The 21608-nt window shown below is 44.5% G+C and overlaps 1 protein-coding gene across 14 annotated transcripts in view; it reads left to right on the top strand.

Moving 5' to 3' along the window:
- Nucleotides 1–21608, top strand: part of TENM3 (teneurin transmembrane protein 3) — an 816371-nt gene that overhangs the window by 94589 nt on the left and 700174 nt on the right. The gene's annotated exons all lie outside the window — the stretch shown is intronic.

Genomic DNA, 21608 nt, shown 5'->3' with positions numbered 1-21608 from the left:
TTTGTCTATTTATCAATGTGGCCAAAAAAATGTTAGATACATACAAAATACGCTGCTTGTACTTGTCACAGCGTCAATTTATGAAACTTCTTATCGTAATGTTCCATTTGTTTTCCCCGTTGTGTCCTGTCCTCATTAATGCCCCACATCTCACACCCCCTCGGCATACTGTAGGCTCCTAAGGGGTGTGGGGGGGGGGGGATAGAACAAGATATGGGGAGAGAGGAAGGAGAGAGAGAGAGAGCGAGAGAGAGAGAGCGAGAGAGAGAGAGCGAGAGAGAGAGAGAAAGAGAGAGAGAGAGAGAGAGAGAGAGAGAGCGAGAGAGAGAGAGAGAGAGAGAGCGAGAGAGAGAGAGAGAGAGAGAGAGAGAGAGAGAGAGAGAGAGAGAGAGAGAGAGCGAGAGAGAGAGAGAGAGAGAGAGAGAGAGAGAGAGAGAGAGAGAAATTAGAGCGGGAGAGAGAAATTAGAGAGAGAGGTGATAGCGGCAAGAGATGGGGGGGGAGGGTAGGAAGGGAGATTGTGAGAGAGGAGAGGATCTGAGTGTATCTATTGACTTTCTGCTGCCTTGGAGGATTGAGAGGGACTGTTAAGAGCCCTGTGGAGGGGCCTGTAGAGCTGCCTGCTGGAACGTGCACACGGATGTGCCTGTCAGGGGAGCCTCCATTCCACCCCCTATAGCATGCCGTCTGAACAGGTAACTCCACAAACACCTTCCAGCAGGCCCCATCTGCAACCCCTTTCAGAAGGCCCCCTCTGTGGATCAGGCCACGTGTCGGGTTTGCCAGCAGGGGGTCCGGGCCCTTTTACTCACTGACCCAGGTCCCGCCCCCCATCCCCGTCTCCCGTTAGTGGCCCTGTTTTGCCTGCTGCATTACACAGCTTCCCAGCACTGCCTGGGATAAAGAAATGCATAGCCAGTAAACTTACTCACTTAAACTTGATACACAGACTCCTGTAAGTATGCTGCCCTTTGCAAATATACTTGCATGCCATGTCAACTCTCCCTGATTTTCAGTGAATTTCACTGATTTGGAATCCGTCTCACTGATATTTACCATTCTCATATCTGTCTCGTAGAAGTCAATGAAATCTCCCTGATAAAAAAAAATCCTCTTATTTTCCATTAGCATGCCATTTTGGGGCCAGAATCCCACAAATTTCACTGTCAGTCCTAACTCTATCTTTTTAGACGCTCACTATAAATTAAGTCTGCAGAAATACAGTTCCTCCTACCCTATGCACATCAGACAAAATACTGAATTCCAGATTCATCAAGCTCCCTTATGAGATAAAGCACCCCGAATGGGTGTTAACACCCTTTGACTTGAATGGAAATGTGGGTACATTAACCTTTAACAGAGCTGCTGTATCCTAATATGCTATTTGTTTTAAATTACTGCATACTTAGTTGTTGCTGCATAAATAAAAGTGTAGGGTTCCATATGAAGTTTAATAACATAATGAAGAAAGTGACAGGCAGATATTTTGTACAATCCCCAAAAGCCCAAATTATAACCAAAGATATATGTGGAGTGTGACACAGCATAAAACAAAGGTATAAATCATTCAACAAAACATAAAGAAGACTTGTTTAAGAGAGTTCATTAACACAAAAGTGTGCATTTTAAAATTAAATTGGAAGGATTGATGTTGTAATGAAGCACAGACAGTGGATATTCTTCACAATTAACTAAATCATAAAGATTTTATTTAAAGTTTCAGATTTGTTTTTAAAAGAAAAATGTAGAAACCCTTTTTTTTTTTTTTTTGTTTTTTTAAATGCATTCATTTGCAACACAGACATTTAATCATAAGGAGAAAATACCTAGCAAAAATAACAATGTACAGCCAATTCCCCCCCACACCCCCAAAGTACAAGAAGACAAGAGCAACAGCCAAACAAATACCTGCAGAGATTACTGTACGACGGGCAGGTAAAGAGTCATGTAATATCTCTGATTGGGGCCAGTTTTTACTGATCAGTGTTTAATAGCCACAAGGCCCTTTACCTTGCCTTAGTAAATATGGTCCTGTGTCTTAGAGAAACTGCAGATTTGTTCTGTGTCACAGTGCACAAGTAGAAGAAACTTATAAGCTTTTGAAAGCTCTGTACACTATAGTTTAATGAAAAACTCTTGTCGATCCAGTAAGGTATCACAACCTACATCGTATCTGCTTTTCTGCTAGACCTTTAAAAAAAGAAAAAAAAGGACAAAAACACAGAAGCATTCACATATCCACCTTAAACAGTTTGCCCAGGGTTGTCTAAGCTTTTAGATGTTAAAACTCTAGCTCTGTAAATAATTACAAAATGTGCGAAACTTTGGCTCAAGGTGTCGAACCTGGTGAAAGTTGCCATTTTTAGCTTTTTAAGAGTGAAAAAGATACACACACACACACACACACACACACACACACACACACACACACACACACACACACCCCTCCCCCCCCTCTCACCTCTCTCCGTTCTTGCTGATTCCTCCTCTCCTTGGCCCCAACCCCTGGCTCCTGACACCTGTATTGTATTGTATGTATTTATATAGTGCCATCAATGTACATAGCGCTTCACAGCAGTAATATAAGTGACAATAATATAAATAACACATGAAGGGGGAAGTGCTGCAGACTTAAAAGTACATTTAGGAAAAGGAGTCCCTGCTCTGAAGAGCTTACAATCTAATTTGTTGGTAAGAACAATGTACATAGACAGTAGGATGGCGTTCTGGTAAGTGCTTCTGCAAGGGGCCAAGGTTAATGTTTGAGGTCTTGATCATCAGCCATGGAGCTACTCATATGCTTTCTTAAGCAGGAATATTTGGAGGTGGGACTTAAAGGTGGAGAGAGAGGTTGCTAGTCGGATATTGAGGGGAAGGGCATTCCAGAGCTGTGGGGCAGTCAGTGAGAAAGGTTAAGGCGGGAGAGGGCTTTAGATACAAAAGGGGTTGGGAGAAGACATCCTTGAGCAGAACATAAGAATCGGGGTGGTGTATAGCGAGAAATTAGGGCTGAGATTTAAGGAGGAGCAGAAGAGTGTAAAGCTTTAAAAGCGAGGAGGAGAATTGAGTGTGTGGTACAGGATTCAATAGGAAGCCAGGAGAGTGATTTCAGCAAGGGAGACGCTGAGACAGATTTAGGAAAGAGTAGTGATTCTGGCAGCAGCGTTTAGGATAGATTGTAGGGGAGACAGGTGAGAGGCAAGAAGGCCAGACAGCAGGAGGTTACAGTGGCCGAGACAGGAGAGAATGAGGGCCTGTGTCAGAGTTTTTGCAGTCGAGCAACAGATGAAAGGGCGTATCTTGGTAATATTGCGGAGGAAAAAAACTACAGTTTTTTGCTACCTTTTGAATGTGAGAGAGGAGTCGATTGTGACCCCAAGGCAGCATGCTTGGGTGAATGATAGTACTTCCAACAGTAATGTGGAAGGAGGAAATAGGGCCAGGTTTGGAAGGAAGTATGAGGAGCTCTGTTTTTGCCATGTTAAGTTTAAGTCGACGGAGGGCCATCCAGGATGATATAGCCGAGAGACCATCAAAAACTTTAGTCTGTACAGCAGGTGTAAGGTCAGGGGTAAAAAAAGTACATTTGTGTGTCAACAGCATAGAGGTGATATTTGAACCTTAGAGATGTGATTATGAACCTTAGAGATGTGATTAGGTCACCTAGAGAGTGTGTATAAAGGGAAAAGAGAAGGGGTACCAGAACAGAGCCCTGGGGTACCCCCACAGAGAGATTGATAGAGGAGGAAGAGGTGTTAGCAAAAGAGACACTGAAAGAACGGGAGAGGTGAGAGGAGATCCAGGATAGAGCTTTGTTATGAATGCTAAGAGTATGGAGAATGTGAAGAAGATGGTGGCCCACAATATCAAATGCTGCAGAGAGGTTGAGTAATATGAGCAGAGTGTAATGAACTCTGTCTTTGGCAGCATGGAGGTCATTAGTTATTTTAGTGAGGGCTGTTTCAGTGGAGTGAGCAGTGCGGAAGCCAGATTGTAGAGGGTCTATGAGAGAATAGGTGTTGAGAAAGCAGAGCAAGCAAGAGAATACAAGACGTTCAAGGAGTTTAGAAGCAAAAGGCAGGAAGGAGGCAGGTCGGTCGTTAGAAAAACAGGTAGGTAAGTAACGCTTGCTGTTTTTGAGTAATGGTATAACTGTTGCATGTTTGAAGGAGGCGGGAAAGGTACCAGAGTAGAGGGTTGAGTTAAAAATGTGTGAGAGCATAGGGATTATAGTAGGATCAAGAGGTTTTAGGAGATGGGAGGTAATGGGGTCAAGAGGGCAGGTGGTAGAGGGAGAAGAGAAGATTAGCAATGACACATCCTCCTCTGTAACAGCGGATAAAGAGTCAAGGAATGCAGGAGGAGAGTTAGGAAGAGGTGTAGGATGGAAGGAGGATACAGAGGGGATGACCTGACATATGGATTCCACCTTTTCCTTGAAATAGTCAGTCCTGAGGTGAGACGGAGGACGAAGAACATACAGCAGAGGGTGGTCTGAGTAGGGAGTCAAAGACAGAGCAGAGTCGGTGTGGATTAGACTTGTGCATGTTGATTAGTGAAGAAAAGTAGGTTTGTTTAGCCTGAGAGAGGGCAGAGTTGAAACGGGATAGCATAAATTTGTAGTGAAGGAAGTCTGTGAGAGTGTGAGATTTCCTCCAAAGGCGTTCAGAGGAACGAGTGCAGGAGCGCAGCATGCACGTGTGGGAATTTAGCCAGGATCTGGGGTTCAAAGGGCGAGAGCGGCAGAGAGAAAGCGGGGCATGTAGATCAAGAGAGGAGGATAGGGCAGAGTTGTAGTTCCTGACCAGGTTGTCAGACTCTGGAGCAGAGCTGAGAAAGAAGAGGGAGGAGCGTAGACTGGACTTAAAAGCTGGTAGGTTAATAGAGCGCAGGTATCTGCAGAGACGAGGGGTAGGTGGAGGTGGAGAAGGGGAAAAGTGAGAGAGACAAAATGAGATGAGGTGATGGTTAGAGAGAGGAAAGGGGAAAATGGAGAAATCAGAGAAATATTTTTAGTGAAAACCAGGTCTAGGTAGGGGCCATCCTTGTGTTTGCTGGCTGCAGTCCACTGTTGAAGTCCAAAAGAAGAGGTTAGAGAGAGAAAGCGGGAAGCCCACGGGAGAGAGGAGTCATCAATATGGCAGTTGAAGTCCCCAAGGAGAAGAACAGGGCAGTCTGAGGAGAGAAAGAAAGAGCCAGGATTCAATGTGAGAGAAAAAGGCAGAAGGGGGATGAGTAGAGGTAGGTGGGCGATAGATGACCACCAAGTGGACAGGGAGATGAGAAAATAGCTGGACAGTGTGACACTCAATGCAGGGAAAAGCAAGATAGGGAAGAATAGGAAGGGTTTGGTAGTGGCAGATAGAGGAGAGCAGGAGCCCAAGGCCTCCACTCCGGCCATCAGGGCACGGAGTGTGGGAGAAATAAAGGCCACCATAAGAGAGGGCAGCTTCCAGAGCAGAGTCAGACTGAGGGCCTTATGCAGAGAGGAACGTTATTTAATGTGAAAACGGCAAGAAAATAGCCACAGAATTGGAGCAAGTTATGGTCGTATGCAGAAAGCTGCGTTACCTAATTTTTCTGATGAGATTCAAAATTGCCAAGTTTTTCTGGCTAGATTGAACTCACTATAATATAGGGCAGAATGGCGAGTTGCAGTGCATCTATGCTACCTGCATACCACCCTATTTTAACATGGCGAATTTACCAATCTCTCCACGTGTTTGGCAATTTTTAAAGTAAAGAAACCTGCTGTGGAGAATTTTATGAATCTCTCCATGTTCTCTGCAGGAGAAGCTTCTCTGGGAAGTATTTTCTCCAAAATATGGTGCTATTTCCCTTCTCTATCCTCTCTGCATAAGCCCCTGAGTGAGCCAGGGCTCAGTTATAGCAAATAGGAGCAGGGAGTGAGAGAGAAAGAAGTTATGCAAAGAGAGGAATTTGTTGGAAAGGGATCAAGCATTCCAAAGGGCACAGGAGAAAGGGAGAGAGGAGGGAGGGTGACAGGGGATGGGTATGAGGTTAGTGTGGTTAACACCAGAAGGAGTAGAATTTGTATGTGGAAGGCGAAGACGAGAGCATGTAGAAATAAGGCAGGGACCAGGATTGGGAGAGATATCCCCAAAAGCAAGGAGGAGAAGCATGGATAGAAAGAGAATGTGTGAGGATGATTTGTAGGGCTGTGATTTAGTGAGGGGGTATAGCTGTGTAGTGTCAGAGGGCGCAGGTAAGAAAGGAGTTCATGTGAACTGAGAAGTGATGATGGAAGGAGAGATGGAGATCTATGAATAGAGTTAGAGACATAATGAGGCTGGTAGAAAGAAGTGTGTATTTTGTAAAAACTGTATTGGCAGCAGGGCAGCAAAATTTGTGCGCTGAGATGTGCAGTCTGGGATAGATAATGTCCTCCTTTTCAGCGTAGTTCAAAATCCAGGAATCAGGGCCAGTAGGTGTTGTGTTGTCCACTTGTTTCACTCCTTTGAACTCCGTGTTCAACTCCACACTGCATTCTACTTAAAAAATGCTACCTTAAATGTAGCTGCTTGCCCCTGCATTGCTGTTCCCCCAATGTGTCTCTAGCTATATAGGTCTTACAAGTCACCTGACTGATTTAAGTTCAGCCCAACCAACTCAATGTGAGGTTGCACATGTGAGGTACATTTAAACAATTGGTACTTTTAAACAGGGTGTTGTCCTGTCTAGGTGTTACAAGATGTAATGCATGACTAGCTGCATTACCCAGCAGCAGCCAATCAGGATGGAGGAAGCTGCCCAGCCCCCTAGCAACAGCAGCCCTGCTCTCTCCCTGCTCAGTGAAATCCCGTCCCCCCCCCCCCCCCAACCAAGCCGGGCCATGTCACTATGTCTATAGAAGTAATACCGGACACATGTCCAGTATTACCTCCCATTTTTTTACTGGACAGTGTCCAAATACAGGACAGTTCAGTTCAATACTGGACACCTGGCAACCCTTTAAACCATCCCTGACCGGCTTCTAGGGAGATTACATCAATGTACAATATTTGGCTTCTCAGCATAGATTACCTTGACTCAGGTTACTGTATGTAATGAGGTAGCAAGGGTGAAAATAATGGGGGCCAGGAACTTTTGTAGTACAACATCGGTTTTTATTCATGTCCCTAGGCCCAGGGACACACCACACACATACGACAACATTGTACTATTTTCTCATGGTTATTCATGAATACTGTGCTTCCTTAAATGCCCACTCTTTACACTCAGAGGGAGGTATATCTGCTTAGTTGCTTTACTGGTACAGGACCCAACCCCCCCTTTCAGAGTAACTTCTGTTATACCCCATTAAACTTCACCGGTCCTATGCAGGTGAAGATTATACCTTTGTTCTGTCTGGGAACTGCCATGCCTATACAGGCTGAACCGAATACTGCTATGGTTCTACCGGTAGAGCCGATCCGCTGACACCGGGAACACTCAGTCTGAGGCCCTCTGTGGAGTGTCGCTTTCGCCTCTCTGGGACTGCTGGATTCCACTAGCCATCTGCTGGGATTGTAACGTAATGGACACTGTCCCTATCTACAACACAATAAATAAGGGGGCCCTGATCTGTTCTATTACTTTATGAATACATCCCTCTCTATTTTCCCCCGAGGCTCTTCTCCTCTTATCCTCCCGGAACCTGCCTCCTATCCTAAATACACCATCGTGACTTCAGGATCCCTAAGGCAACACAGGGTGGGGCCGAGAGGGGTGTTACAACTATTTAGAATGTAAGATGCAATTAAAAAAATTGAGTAAAGGAAATATGATCCTTTTTTTTCGGAAGGCAAATGTTGCAGAGCCATTGGTTTTTGAGTCCGTTTGCTGCTTTAACCTATTCGATGCTAGAAAAGCCTGTAACAGACCTGAAAAGCCTTGTTTGGAATCAAATTGATTAATAGCAATCAGATGTCCCACATTTTATGTTATTCTGCTTTAAAGCAGCAGTCTGCAGTGCCTACTTTTTACATTTTTGGGGCATACAATATATATATATTGTACAATACCTGAACCGGCAAACTATCTGTATTCCACCTCCCCCGTTCCTGAGATATAACTTTGTTTCCTGCAATACAACTTTGGCACACACAATATGGCTGCCGGGTTCACCCAGGCTCCGGCGGCCAATAGAAAGCTGCAACGTCATCAGAAGCTGATGTGGGAACTTTGGCGTCACCTGGCAGGCAGATGTGTAGGTTCACAAATAAAATGACAAGTATCCAAGGAAACAGGGGCTCCCATGAGGCTTTCGGACTGCAGATCAGCTCCGGGGGACCGGGGGCTTGGGGGGAGGTTGTTAGGATCTTTGGTATGGCAATGGTCTGTATTATAGTCATAGATGTGATGCACACAGCTGGTTAATGATTTCACTGTAAAATTCTAGCTAAGCTTCTGATTTTACCCATTGGAGTTAGATTGTGTCCTAATCTGATAAAACACTGGATTAGAAGGAATTTAAAACAAATAGATCCGCAGCAGACCATGTGTCAGCGTAAATACATATTATATTCTTTCCTTTTACTCATTATTATTACATATTAAAAATAAGGCATTGAATACCAATTATGCTGCTTTACAGGACAATATATGTTGCCACTTCACTACTTTATATGATTTCAGCGCTAAGCCATCTAATTTGAAATGAGTGAAACATTGACACTGCCTGTAGTGTGCTTGCATCTCTGCTCCTTTGATTTTCAGAAATTGACTTGGTTATTCATCCAGTGACACATAATTTTACATGTTGCTTCAATGAAACGTGCGCGTTTATGATTTAATATAACTAACTGAATCGACCGATATGTCCTGTCCAGGTCAGGCCTGTTGCTGTCACATTTTAATTGCAGACTGACAGACTGCAGAGCACAGTGTTCAGGTCTGTGTGTGTGTTTTTCTTTGAGCATGTCTTTCTCTTTGAAGCCCGTTCAGTATAGTGAGAAGCAAGTTAACACTCCGGTAACAAATAATACCTTACCTTCCATTCAAGTCAAATGGAAATGGATGCATCATTAACTATGCACTACCCCGCTCTGCACTGAAGACAGAGGTTGGTGCCTGTGTATGGAGACCAGTCGCCCTTAGGATCGGGCTCGCTTTTCATTTGTTTCAATCCTTGTGACTTATCAGCCGGTATCACGACTGCTCAGGCATTTCTTGCGTTCTCATTTGTGTGGGTCTCAGGATGTAATCCGACACAGCAGAATGGGTTTGTAATGTTGCATAACCATGATTACCGTACTTCCAGGGTAAATGAAACATATGCGCAGAGCAGGCAGTGCTTGTAGAGTAAAAGTCACCTCGTTCATCTTCGCAAGAGCACATCACCAATGTGTACGTCAGTTGTAGAACATTACGGTGGCCTTTTGTAAGACACAATCCATCTAAAAATCATCTCCGTGCACCTTTTTCATGACTTCTGAGATTCCCTCAAGAATACAAAAATCGACATTGGTAATTTAAAAAGCCAGCTCTGTTTTCTGTTGCCTTAACCCGTAGGATGCTAGAAACGCTTAGAAAGTAAAGGGATTGCTGGCTTTCCTGTAAGGAAGTAGTTAACTTCAAACATATGTTTCTGCCCATCATGTGAAAGTAAATTTTAAATGTTTGTTTTATAGTACAATATTTATGTTGGTTTATAATCAAATGTAGAAAGCCTACCTCTGAACAGCATGTCTGCGAATATAACACAGTGGGTTTTCTATTAGAGAACACACGCTTAAAAAAAGTGGTTTGAAAAAGCAAGGCAATTCCTATCCTTTTGCACTTTTGATAAATACTTTTGTTAAGGCATGCTGCAGGTACATTCATTTCAGTGTTGGACTCATCAGGCCTAAAGCTACTAATGGACTAGACTTCAATTGCAATGTTGGGGCGATATATCGCAATATAGTCCAACATATCACACTAGAGGGAACAATGCAGCCAGCTACATCCGACAGACATAGGAAAGATCAACACAAAACAGATCAAAAGACAGACAGACGCACAAAAGAAACATTTTTTCGGGGGTTCTCCTTTAGCGCTTGTTAAACAGGCATTTCTGTTGTTTCAAGGGACCCCAAGGCTGCCTCTAAATGAACTCCTTAATCTCCAAGACAAGAATACTTGTCCGGCAAGACAATATGGCTGCCAGGGTTAACGATAGAAAACAGCTATGTCGTCTCATGATGACATCACAGCTTTTTAACCAGTGACCATGGCGGACATACTTTTACTCTTTTTTTTCCAGGTACCCCTTGAGCTGGGAGCAATATGGTTGGGTTGCACAAACCCCACCAGATCTTTTAAGCCAATGTGGCTTCCTATTGGACCCTGATTTCGCGGTAATTTGGTTTCCCCAAAAAGGGGGAAGAAGACCAGCAGCTAAAATTGTATCTTGGGAACCGCATGAGCTGAAAAGTCAGAGGTTAAGCTCTGAACGACCCTCGGTTCCAATCCTGTTAAAAATATATATATTTTTCTACATAAAACAAGCAGCCGGGATTGTTGCTTTAAATTGTTAAAACAATAACATGCTGCTGACCGGAAAACAAGACGTAGTTACAGCACTTCTGTCATGTTTTGTTTACATAAAAAAGCACTCTTGGCGACAGGCGTGTTTTTTTTTTTATTATTATAGGTTTTAAGCATTGGCTATCTGGAGCTGAACCGTGTTTATCTCAGATCTGGGGACCCTCTACTTTCTGAGATACTTACTTCCGTAGGGGGTGCCGGTATCTGCACAGTTTAAAGCACCTGCATTATGTGGGCCAATAGGAAGCCGCAATGGTTGACATCGCAACTTCCTATTGGCCCATGGGACATTTAAGCCACCATAGTCCGGACAAACCCCGTCTGGGCTGCTACAGGCACTCCCTTTCAAAGTAACTCTCGGGGAGCCGGAGGTCTCCGGAGCTGAATTAATGCGATTTAGCTCCGGAGACCCCCTGCCTCAAACCTTTATAAATATTTACATATAAAAAACACATGCAGAATAGAAGTAGAAGTGCCTGTTTTTTTTTTTTGTTTGTTTTTTAAATATTTTTATTGGGTGGATACACAGGTACATACATATAACAATGTTTACAACCCAATACAGAACACTTTCCAATTTTTGTAGGATAGGGGCAAGGATGATTGCCCAAAAGGTGGGGCTTCCCCGGAGGAGGGGGAGCATAGGCTAGGAGTGCCTGTTTAATATTCATCATTGTGTATGAATATGTTAGAATAAGAAAGCCTTTGCCCTGTCTCAGTAGTTTCAAACCACTCTATGATCTGAGGAATAATCTTGATAAATTCCCCATTTCATATTAGCATGGGTCATATTATCCTAACCAGGCCATCAACATTTAATGAATTCAGTCACGACTGAGTTATATTTGTTAGTGCATTCCAACTTTAAGCATATGCAGTCAGATACAGCTTGACAAATGGCCACTGAACTTAGAATCCATTACAATTATGCAAGTTGCACTAGCGAGATTTTGCTCTCTTTCACTGTGTATGATAAATAAACCCCTATGAGACTCGCCAAGGGTTTATATGTCCTATAACAGCATTATATGTGTACTGTTATGGTTCAGCTGAGGAAATGTTATGGAGTTTGTAACCACGTAAGAGCAGAGGAATCAGCAATATATTTTGAAACAACTCTCCGTGCCACCGTATTGGGGTTAGGGGGTCATATTTTGCTTCTATTGACATTACAAATAAAAAATGGTGCATATAATTAACATTTTAGTTTACCATAAAGCCTGAATCTTATCCTCTTCTTGTCTCCATATTGATGTGTCTCAGCATTTTACATTGCAGGCTCCGGCATACATCGCCGGTACAATGGTAGAACTTCTGTCAATAGAAAAAATATGTGCCTTTAGCATCGGTCTTTTCATGGTTCCAAAAATAGTAGTAAATGGATCATTTTTATTCATACATATAACGATCACAGGATAACATGGGATGTATAACCATACAGTCGGCGAATCGACCTAACAATACAACATATGCTGACTTTATTAACGGCTCATACTGTACTGTACTAGCAAGGCATCACGTAAGCAATCTTTCTTCAACGTTTTGCGATGATCATAAGTAAGCTGCTTCAAAAATGTGGCGAATACATCAATATGTATCCAATGAGAACCAATTTTCTTTCTTAATGTGCTTCATTCAGGAGACCGAAGCAGTTAAATACTGTATTAAGATATGAAGAGTCCGGGAGGTCAAACTGGATGTCTCCCCAGTGCACAGAGGTTAAGAGATTTAAAATACAATGGTTTTTTTTTATATATTTTTTTAAGAGCAGGAAACGCTCATGCGGAAATATTCCATTCCTATAGGCTTGTGGGGAGAATTGCTACTTTAAGATACATCTTTGTCCCCTATTTGTTAAGCTGTGAAGATATGATTGCTTCACTGGTTAGGTGTCCAGCCCCATTGACATGAATAATACGAAATGCTACACTTGCAAGGTGTTTGTGGCCTCACAGCATGCCAGATGCTTTAACCCTTTTGCTGCTACACGGCCCTGCAGCACAGTCAGTCTGGCAGCAGGGGCGTGAACGAGCCTGAAACGTCCCACACCGTGATCGGAACCCAGTAAGTGGCACTGCAGCCCTAAGTGAGGTGCTGTGTTTACTAATAAAACATTGTTCTGACAAGATCAAGTATTTTTTTTTTTTTTTTTAAATGTAAACTGTGAAGTTTACAAATGCCACATAGATTGATTTGAGAATGAGAGCTTGTGGCCTTTAAGAATCACAACATTGCATTATCACTTGATCCAGTTTCTGAAGGAAAACTGCCAAGAACGCCAGCCTGCCACCTGTTATTATCTTGAAATCAATACGTCCTTTGTAAAATACTATACTTCCTGGCAGTCAATGCACACAAAGATGGATAATGTGGAGCTGTATTTTTCAAAGCAATTAGTAGGTATACCTGATAATCTAATGACTACATGGCAATTGTTAACACCTAAATGACACGGCTAAATATATTTTGAAGTCTTTAATTAAGAAGGGTTATTAGAACATTGCTGATCAGTGTGTGTGCGGTGGGGGGGGGGGGAGGGGGAAAGACAGATTGGGAGGTCACTGGTTTTATTAATGTTTTTTCTTCTTCATATTCCAGTACAGTTCCTTTAATCGTTAAGTAGCTAAAAGGCTTTGGTATGTTCCCATGTTTATAGGTTTGAATAGTTTCAGTTATGACTCGACCTTGCGTTATTCCAAAGACTAGCTATAAAAGTGTTTTCAGCCAAAGGTGAAGTGACACATTTCAATACTTCTTGTGGCTGTTTTAATGTCCCTCGGAAAAATGAATTCATAATAATTGTTATAAATACAGGTAAACCCCGTTATAACGCGGTCCTCGGGGTCCACCCCGAGACCACCGCGTTAGTAACGGGGTCGCGCTAATTTAAAAAAAAAATGGCCGCCACATTAGCGCATATTCACCCCGCGGGACAGGAGATGGGAGGGGGGATGTCCCTCCGGTTCCGGCTTCGGCTTCCCCCTGTCACCGCGGGACAGGAGATGGGAGGGGGGATGCCCCTCCGGTCCCGGCTTCGGCTTCCCCCTGTCACCGCGGGACAGGAGATGGGAGGGGGGATGCCCCTCCGGTCCCGGCTTCGGCTTCCCCCTGTCACCGCGGGACAGGAGATGGGAGGGGGGATGCCCCTCCGGTCCCGGCTTCGGCTTCCCCCTGTCACCGCGGGACAGGAGATGGGAGGGGGGATGCCCCTCCGGTCCCGGCTTCGGCTTCCCCCTGTCACCGCAGGACAGGAGATGGGAGGGGGGATGCCCCTCCGGTCCCGACACGGTCACCGCTTGCTCATCCTCCTCCGCCGCCCGCTACAACCCACAACAACACCCACCGGCCGGTCTCCAATGCGGAAGCGCAACCTCTGGCCGCTCTCCCTCCTCTCCTCCGCTGCCGGGGAGCCGTTGACAGACGTAACTGCCCCTCTCAGTCACGCCTCCGTTCCCTCCTACTGTCGCGGCAACGTATTGCATAGGTATGATGGGAGTTGTAGTCCTTAGGCGCGGTGACACGATCTAGGGAGGGCAGCTGATGGACTACAAGTCCCTGGTTGCATGGCGGCGCAAACCCGGAAGCAGCGGTGAAGCCTTTTTAGCTCACAATGCCCTGCTAGGAGCTGTGTGTTGTGGTTCATTGGGAGGTGGATGGGCAGTTTGACAGCTGGAGGGAGGCGCCTGCGTGCTTCCTGTTTTCTTCTGTATTAGGCTGTGTCATCTACAGGTGCTTTATTAGGGAATGAAGGATCCTGTTATGCAGAGGATGGCTACTTCCAGTTTAACTTTATTATTTATAGAGAGGGGTAGAAGGGTGGGGAGCTGTATTGGTTGTTTTATTATTATTATTATCATTATTGACAGGAACCCCAGATAATATATATATATATATATATATATATATATATTTTTTTTTTTTTTTGATACATCAGGTTTTGCATTAGAGCAGGGGTAACGTGTTATTTCAGTGCCTATTGACCTGGCATAGATTAACCCTGCAGTGCATGTCTGCAACACAAGGGGTTATAGAAGAAACAAGCAGATGTCTAATATATATATATATATATATATATATGCCCCAAACCAGACGTCAATACTTCCATACCCTATTTCCTGAGGAAAAGAGAAATAAACAGAAAACACACACTATCCCTGTATGTAAAAATACTGTAGGCCTATGGCTTCTTATTAACAAATTATGAATTTAATCTGTAATTGGGTTTTTTGGCTTGTCACACTTTTTTTTTTAACACAAGGAGTTTATAATAAAATAAAAACGAAGTGTGTGTGTGTGCAGTGTGTGTCAGTTTGAGCAGTGTGTGTGCAGTGTGCAGTGTGAGCAATGAGCAGTGTGTCAGTGTGTCAGTGTGTGCAGTGTGAGCAATGAGCAGTGTGTCAGTGTGTGCAGTGTGAGCAATGAGCAGTGTGTGTGCAGTGTGTCAGTGTGAGCAGTGTGTGTGCAGTGTGCAGTGTGTGTCAGTGTGAGCAATGAGCAGTGTGTGTGCAGTGTGTGTCAGTGTGTGTCAGTGTGAGCAGTGTGTCAGTATGTGCAGTGTGTGTGCAGTGTGTGCAGTGTGAGCAATGAGCAGTGTGTGTGCAGTGTGTGCAGTGTGTGCAGTGTGCAAAAAAAAAATTAAATTTAAATTTTTTTTTTTTTTTAAACGGGCGCCACGGGAAAACCGCGTTATAACCGAATCGCGGTATAACGAGGCGTGTTATAACGGGTTTACCTGTACATATACATTTCTGTTTTATTTTGAAATGAGGCAGATATCACTCAAGATCACATCACAATCATCCCAATGTACAGGAATAGTCTCACCTAGCAGGCAAACACGTACCTGGCTTTCTCAGATTCAATAACCCTTTCAAAATGGGGTGTTCTGTGAGAAATGTATGATTTTATTTTTGAATGGGAGCTAGGTAATGTTTATCTTCAGAATCTGTATGTCTAATTAATTCATTTACAGAAAACAACAAAGAAAAGGAGCGCGGGTTAACGATTTGACTGTATACATGACTTTACAAACCATGTTATCATAAAAAAAAGAGTAGGTAAAGATCATAAACTCTCCAAACCATTTGGCTATTATGGCAAGGCCCGCCGATGCCGAAGGTTGGGCTGTCCAACCGTAAGCCGGGCAGAATTTACGTGATTCGCCAGCCAGGCTTCTTCGTCTGCCAGCCAATCACGAATAGTGCGCGCCACAGTTGCCCCTATTCCCGCCCCCTTCGCTCAACAAGCATGTGCCCAGATCAAGACTGTAGTCCTGAGCCCCATAAGAGCTGTCGGCAGCCCTGATTATGGTATAATGACAAATTATATATATATATATTATAGTATAATATTGCACCAAACAGCTTCTATTTGAACTATTTGAATCACCAGTTCAAAATGACTCATTGCCGCATGCGCAAATCCTCCCACCCCCAGATGCATTGACAAAAAGGTATGCAAATATAGGATAAGTATCTCGTCTTAATTCAGCATAGGTTGAACTTGATGAATATGTCTTTCAACCTCATCTACTATGTAACGATATAACATGATATTGGCTCGTATCCATTTTGAATCAGAATCCCCATGTACGACTTGATACCTGTGTAACTCCCGTGCACTTTTTCTTTATCGACATTTTTAAGATGTTTAAACATACAGGCAAAAGTCAGTGCTGCCAACAGTCGACAAGCAGGCTATTAAGCAATATTGCATCCTCCTTTGCAGGTACTGTAGTTAAGAAAGCCCAAGCACAAAGCCTATGAATGCCCTTGATGAAGGACAAGGCTAGATGGGCACCAGGCTGGATGTATTAGAGACCACTTTATTTAGACTTGGCCTTCAAGGATAACCATAACCTAAAAAAATAGTCAGTAGACTGGGGGGTTAGCTAGCAAACCTTGAATTATTTGCCAGCGTGACAAGTTTATCTTTTTTGTTAGTCAGCCTTTTATTTAATGATATTCAGAGTGCTGTCATGTATATTGCAGGGTTTTAACTTCACATGCGATTAGACTGAAAAATACTGTTATGAAAATAAACACAATTGAAACACTTTGAAAGGGATAATTACAATAACTGCAGTCACAGTCTTAAAATATGGTGATAGGCAACTTTACACTATTCAAATAAGGTGTTTTTAAGGGTTGAATATTTGCGCCCCATAATTCTTATACACCAGTTGTTATACACATAAATCAAGTGAAGGAAACTTGCAAATGGTCCATTCAATACTTTATCTATTTATTTTTTTTAAATGATTCTGAACCTGGGTATTATTGCCACCATTAAACATGGTCGCCCTCAACTTCCTTATGGACAAGTCAATTGCTCATTTCAACATTATTGTATGCTCCGGGTGCTTGGAGCGCACATGTGTAAAAACTGATGCATTCTGGGATTTTGCCATTGGCTTAACGGCCGGGATCTATGGCATTGGCCACTTTAGTTTCCCTTAATTACCAATGATTCAAATTAAAGAGGCCGAGTTGAGCCCCAAGTTGTGTATTGTTCCTGTTATTAATAAGAGTAGTTTGTTTGAAAAATGTCAACCACAACATATGTCATATCTCAATAAATTGCCTTTAGAAATCTATAAAGGATTTAGGAAATACATCATGGAAGATGGATTTTAAAAAGCATGTGATACATTGATTAGCCATTTCACAGTCTGATTTATATATTTTAATTTACTGCAACTTCACTTCAGGGCCATAAGGACGACTATTCTTCTTTAGCATTCAGCTATCATTTTGTATAGGTGCTTTCACAATAGTAGGCCTAAGGTATTGATGCAGAAAGAACTGTGCACAGGCAAACATCTGGAAATTAAACGCTTTAATATTCTTCCTTAGTTGGAATTCTACTGAAAGAAAAAAGTGCATAAAAAAATAAATACAAATTCCTAAATGCATTTTCCAGTTGAAGAACAGGTGTGCGGAGTATCAGTAGTTGTAATAATGTTCTCTGTTCCATTTAAAGAGATAATCGGTGGGTAAAATAACTAGTAAAAATGGGATCTTTGACCTGCTTATCTGTGACTTATTTCTTACTTCCCAAGCCGTAGCTACTTAGTTTTGCAAATATTAAAAATAAAACTACAGACTGTGTTCACTAGTCAGAGCATTGGTCAGGCTGTGATCTTTCTTCAAGCAGATACTGTACAACCATAACATTGTCAGATAATGACCCTTGTGTGTGATGTTAAATGAAAGAAACGTAGCTTGGCTGCAGCATACAAGTGTAACTCAGCTGGAGAGAGTCTTATTCATACAGTACAAAGTACATTTTACTCATTCCTATCGGGCGTGGAGTGGGTTAATAAATAAATTGCTATATTGCTGATCAGGGCACTACAGGGTAGATCCTCAGAAGTCCGTAAAATACTTAGGTTAACTTCAGTTAGGCCTCGTCTATAGTAGAGCCGGACCGCGTGACGTCTCTCGCACGCGCGAAATTAGCACTGCTGGCTGGAGGTATTGGGACGCGAAAGGGAGGCGTGGCGGAGGCATGACTGTGACGTCACGTGAGCGGTTTGCCCCCATTAGCGGAACAGCTCATGTGACGCGGCCGCCGCGCAGGGAAAACAATTTGGGAAATCTGTTCAAAAAGCGCGCGTTCATTTCTCTGCATATGTTTGTTGCGGCAGCGCACCACCATTATAAGCACGGCCTAAGTTTCGTTACGTGCTAACGGGGATCTTCAAAGCGTGGTAACGATGCATTAAGTAATGTTTTCAGCCGTAACGAGCCTTTGCTTTATTATAGCTGACGTTAATGCCAATGACATGCAAAAGAGGTGTTCCCTCTAACAATGCCTATCCCCAGAGCTCTGATATCGTTAACGCAGGGATTTAACGGCACACTGGTTAGGTCACAGCTAAAAATGGAATTACTCCTAGCCAGACCCTGAAATACTGTAGGTCTTTTACATGATCTGGAGAAATGTAAGGCCACAGTTAGGTATGATTTAACAATCACATTGCTATTTGCTGGGTTCTTTTCCTCTCCTGTCTTCTGTATTTTTACTTTAATTAAACACCTTTTCAGGAACTTGATGGGAGTAACGCCTAGAGTTGCCAGGTGGCATCTCCAAAAATACTGGACACAATGGTGAAAGGCGCGACATGCTTGAGACACACACAAACGCACCCACACCATCTCACCGATCCAGGCAGTTTCCTCCTCTCCTTGGCCCCACCCCCAGGCTCCTGATACCTCCTCCTGATTGGCTGCATTACCCAGCAGCAGGAAATCAGGATGGAGGAAACTGGCCAGACCCTGCCCTCCTCAGGGAAATCCTGCAGCCCCCAAGCCAGTCAGGTCACTATGTCCAGAAAAGTAATACCGTAATGTCCAGTATTACCTCAATTTGTTTACTGTGACAGAGTGTCTAAATACAGGACAGTCCGGTTCAATACTGGACACCTGGCAACCCTAGTAACGCCACCTATAGGTAAGATAACGCCATGTTATTTGTAGCTAAGGCAAGGCAGTGCAAATTTCACACTGCGTTAAGCAAATGCTAATGAGATCACTAGCGACCATTGTTTTTGCATGTACTTCGCTTTGTAGATATCTGTTATCCCAGGGAAGCTACCGGGCATTACCGATTTAGATGACATCACATTAGTGGCACAGATTTAACAGAGTTTTGAGTATCTATCCCCAGTCGTAGGTATGGTTGTCACAAACGTTAGGTTTTACCTATCTTTAGTCTTTACTCTGCAAAACTGATGATTTATTTCATTTCATTTCCCCCTATCTCAAATTTAAAAAAAATGCCGAAAATATTATATTGTAGGATGTCGGGGGCTGGGATTTTTAATGCTTGTGGACTATGATGTTACTCACAGTGCACTCTGTACAAAAGTAAATTATCCAATGATATGTGTGTGAGTATGTGAGTGTGTGTTATTCCCCCCCGCCCCCCTCCCAGGCTGAGTTCAGACAGGCTGCTACACTACCGCGCGTCCCCGCCTCTGTCTGCTTGGCGATGTGTGCTCATCCCCAGCAGACAGAATTACGCGATTGGAGGCGGGAACACGTCAGCAAATAATAAAAAAGAAAAAAAAAGAAACAAAGCGTGTTTGTGATTGGCTGGCGAAGTACACGTGACGCGGCTGCCGCTTGAAATCACAACTTCAGTTGTCGTCTTCAAGTGCAGCGGCGACAACGCTGTACTTCGCCACCGGGGGTCGTTTTCAGTTTGAAAACTCCCACACACCAAAGCGAAAGAGTGGCGAACGCGCGCGCACCACGTAAGTGGGCTCACGTTGCATCGCAGCCTGTCTGAACGCAGCCTAAGGCCGTGCCTATAGTGCCACCGGCGAAAGTTACATGTTGCCGGGCGGCGGCGTTGCGTGTTTCCGGCAGTTTGATTGGTTCAAGGGCCGTCACGTGACGCGACAGCCCTTGAAAAATCTAATTTTGCCGGCTACCAGTTTTCGCAACAGCGACGTCGCTCTGTTGCTTTGTTGCCGTTGTGCGCGCTATAAGCGCACGTGGCGGAAATGCATTTGTTTTCAGGCGACGTCGCATCGCCGGCACTAGAAGCGCGGCCTCAGGGAGATCTGGTATTCCTAGATAAGTGCTACATGCCCCGGTGTCATGGTGCATACCTGTGAGGTAACAGCAGGCTGAGCGCTCCGTGGTTGGTATGGGAGAACCAACAGGACAGGGTTTCAGCAGTTCTCCATCCTGCAGCTCCTCCATCCAGCAGGGACCCTATTAGAAACAGGGGCAACCCCCACAGGCACTCCTTCCTCCATAGAATGCACACCAGTGATGTGCAACTTGGATCTTTATTGCAAGTGTTCACAGCTCATCTTTCATGCAAGAGAGGTACAGATCATAGGCACTTCTCTAACATATACCTTGCAGCTTGCATGGATCTCCCTGGGTCAGAGCCTAGCCAGGGCCCTTCCCTGGAATCAGCCCAGAGAGCTTGAGGCCCCAATAACCTATCCTCCGCTTCCTTAACCCCTGATGGGGTAAGGGGAATCCAGCCACCTCCCTAAGGAGAGGCTATCTGGAACAGAGAACACTACATTTAGATGGATACCATGTTTGATACCACAGGGGAGGGTCCCACTCCTTAGGCCCGGACACAGGGCAGCACCACTCCAGGAAACCCACCCCCATGGTCACATGCTCCCAACGGTCCCAGCTAGCACCTAGAGACCACAACAAATTATCTATCTCATGGTGAACACACATGCTGACTCATGTTATGAGGGATTTAACCCCAACATTGCCTGCTCCTTACAGGAATTACAGTGTTGGGGCCAGAGAAATAAGTAGCCTGGGGCACTGGGCTGTGTGTGTGTGTGGGTGGGTGTGTGGGTGTGTATAGCCTTGAAAATTGCAAAGCCAGCACAACCAACCTCACACTGATGAGACCCATTAAGGCCGAAACATGTCTGTGAGTGGTTTCTCTGGCTTTACATCTGATTCATATGCTGTGCTTAAAAGCTGTGTGAACAGCGAGCATTAGCTTATAAGGGTTCCATGTAAAAATGGTTTCCAGGCAAAAAGTGACTCAGTGTGCTCATTTGCATGTCATTTCCCAGAATCCCATGCTGCAGTAGAAGCACTGTATGCTAGGTGATAATGTGAAAGGCAGGGTTGCACATCTGTCTAAGACTGGCCTGCACAACACGCGGCCCGCCGGCACTCACTGTACGGCCCGCGGCGGCGGCTGCCGCTTTCCCCCCCCCCCCTCCTCCTCCCGAGTCCGCTCTCCCTCCCCCCGCGAGCAGAGCCCCCTCTCCCTCCCCCCGCGAGCCGAGCCCCCTCTCCCTCCCCCTGCGAGCCGAGCCCGCTCTTCCCCTCCTCCCCCCAGCACGCTCTCCCCCTCCTCCCCCCCCAGCCCGCTCTCAAGACTGCACGCTCTTGCAGTGCGGCACTTCCGGTGCCCGCTGCTTGCGAGCGTGCGCAGTCCCGCCATGATCTGAGGTGAGGTGTAGGGGAGGTGCAGGGGGTGATGTGAAGGGGGGGTGATGTGAAGGGGAGGTGATGTGCAGGGGGGTGATGTGAAGGGGGGTGATGTGAAGGGGGGTGATGTGCAGGGGGGTGATG

The sequence above is a fragment of the Ascaphus truei genome, chromosome 1 (assembly GCF_040206685.1).
Source record: "Ascaphus truei isolate aAscTru1 chromosome 1, aAscTru1.hap1, whole genome shotgun sequence".
Taxonomy (NCBI): Eukaryota; Metazoa; Chordata; class Amphibia; order Anura; family Ascaphidae; genus Ascaphus; species Ascaphus truei.
The sequence above is the reverse complement of the archived record's forward strand: the minus strand, read 5'-3'. Positions and strand labels throughout refer to the sequence as shown.